Genomic DNA, 2,750 nt, shown 5'->3' on the forward strand with positions numbered 1-2,750 from the left:
ATTGCTTTTCATTACGTTCTTAGACATGTCACTTTTCCTTTGTGTTTCACTGCTTCATTTATAATATAAGGACCTACTACTTTGTATGAATTAACCAAAAATTCAGTAAAATATTTAGCTAGTAAGTCATCTCTCTCTCTTTTTTAATATCTTATTGGTCAGTAGTATTTTTTAAAATATATTTTTATTGATTTCAGAGAGGAAGAAAGAGGGGGGGGGAGAGATAGAAACATCAATGATGATAGAGAATCATTAATCGGCTGCCTCCTGCATGCCCCACACTGGGGATCAAGCCTGAAACCCTGGCATGTGCTCTTGACCGGAATCAAACCCAGGACCCTTCAATCTTCAGGCCAACGTTCTAGTCACTGAGCCAAACCAGCTAGGGCAAGTCATCTCTCTTTTTAACCTTATCTTCTGCCTCATCTTAATCATGAAATGATCATCTAAATTCAGTATGGCAAGTACTATCATACTGAGCTACCTTTTATTCATGTTCTTTCCTTTAAGAACCATTTCCACTCTATCACCCTCTACCCCAACTCCTATTTCTCCTGTCAATGTAAGAAACATTCAAACCTGTAGAGAATTTTTATGAGTTTATTTGAGCCAAACTGTCTACAATTGCCGGGAAGCAAAATCTCAATGGATTAAGATAATGCTCCAGAGAATGGTAGTTTTGCACCGTATTTTATACATTACAATCAAAAGAGCAGATGCAGTGGGCTACATGAAACCCACTGTTGATAGATTAGGGAGGTGAGAGAAAGCAAAGTAGGGAAACCTCTGGGATTGGAAGAAAAGAAAAATGATAAGGAGCAATATATCTTTTACATAGGTGGGTACAGGATAGTTAACAGTCAACAATTAACTCAATAACAATGAGGGGATTTGTGGTCTCCGCAGAGTGGTGCCTGTGCTTTGAGGGGTCCAGAAAAAGGAAAAAGACAGCTCAGTTAAGGTAAAGAGGAAGATGCCAGCCTAGGACATGACTACCCATCATAAACTGCTTTCAGTTAAAAAGTTTTAATTTCAGACCATCCTTTGTGATTACTTTAGGTCTTTGAGTTTGCAAGGCTGCCATGCAGGCCTTCCCTGAGCTTGTCAGGTTAGCATGTGGCCCCTATTAGTCCACAAATTTATTTGAGCCAAACTGAGGACAATTGCCAGGAAGCAAAACCTCAACAGATTGAGAAAATGCTCTGGAAAATGACAGTTCTGCACCTTATTTTATACATTACAATCAAAAGAAGAGATGTAAGCCCTGACTGGTGTGGCTCAGTTGGTTGAGCATCATCCCTTGCATGAGAGGTCACAGGTTCCATTCCTGGTCAGGGCACGCCTAGGTTGCAAGCTCCTCCCCAGTAGGGGGTGTGCAGGAGGTAGCCGATCCATGTTTCACTCTCTCTCCCTCTCCCTTTCTCTTTCTTTAAAATATCAATACAAACATATTTTACAAGAAACGAGGAGATGTAAGTGGGTTACATGAAACCCATTGGTGTAGATTAGGGAGGCAGGAGAAAGCCAAGTGTAGGGTGAGGGAGTTGGGGGACAGACACACAACCTCTGGGATTGGATAAAAAGTAAAATGATAGACACATACTTCTTTTTATATAGGCAAACCCTCTGTTCTATACTGTCTCGTTGCTCCTTCTCCTTCTTGACGGACCTCACTACAGTTGTAATCATGCAACCAGTTGTGTGGTGTTGATTTTTCCTTGTCTTCTTCACTAAACTATGAGGATGGGGGTGTGACTGTTTTGTTCCCTACCTGGTGCTCGGCACATGAATGAACTTTAGTTGCCACAGGGACAAAACACTTAAAAGTTGAGAAACACTGCCCTAGCAACTCTCTCAATGGAGTGCACCCACGCCTTTCCCAGCCTCCTTCCCCCAGGCCCTTTCCTTGCCTCTCTCCTAAGCTCCAAGCGCCCTTCCTTTGCTGCTGTAACTTGTTTCCTGAGCCCCTTTCTTCCACGGATCACTTCTACTTCTGTGACTTTCTAAATAAACTTTCTTATAAATGTGAAAAAAAGAGAGAAAGAAATATTGCCCTAATAACTCAAAGCCCGCTTTAAAAAATGAGGCGACTGGGGCCCAGAGGTGCGAAGAGGTTCACCAAAGGACTCCGAGCCAATGGGAAGTAAGGATGTGCATAACCCTGGATCCAAGTGGGTTCTCCGCTCCCTCCTGGCCCACGGCCTTTGCCTGTCTTTCCCTCACCATGGCTTTCATGGCTCCCTGCTCAGATACCTCCGAGAAGCCTTTCCTAACCCCACTCCTCTTGGAGCTGCAGTGCAACCTCGTGATGTACAATTGGCAACACTCCACGTTGACAGCGTAGTGGTCACTCCCCAGTCCTCTGAGCAATCTCACTTGGTGCCGGCGATCACTGCCTGCCTCCTGGGTGCGCAGGTACTGTTTCCAGGGGATGGGTGACTGGGTGGCTCTGGCGCTCACCTCCATCACCCGGGCTGGACAGGCGACCTGGGGTCCTGTGCGGGGTTGTGAGGCCCCGGATTCCAGGCCTCACGGTCGCGGTCCCGCCTCTTCCAGGCCTCGGCAGCGCTGATTGGTTGATCCGCATAGCGGAGGCGGCGGAGGGGGCCACCCGCGCCCCCTCCTCATCTCCGCGGAGGCGCGCCCGCGGCACGCGACGGGGCGGGGCCGAGGGTGAGTGACGGCCGCCCGGTCCAATGGGGCGCGCGCGCGCCGCAGCCGCCACCACCGCAGCCGCCGCCACCACCGCA

The sequence above is a fragment of the Myotis yumanensis genome, unplaced genomic scaffold (genome assembly GCF_028538775.1).
Source record: "Myotis yumanensis isolate MYYU_CA2020_CCGP unplaced genomic scaffold, mMyoYum1.0.hap1 SCAF_7, whole genome shotgun sequence".
Lineage (NCBI taxonomy): Eukaryota > Metazoa > Chordata > Mammalia > Chiroptera > Vespertilionidae > Myotis > Myotis yumanensis.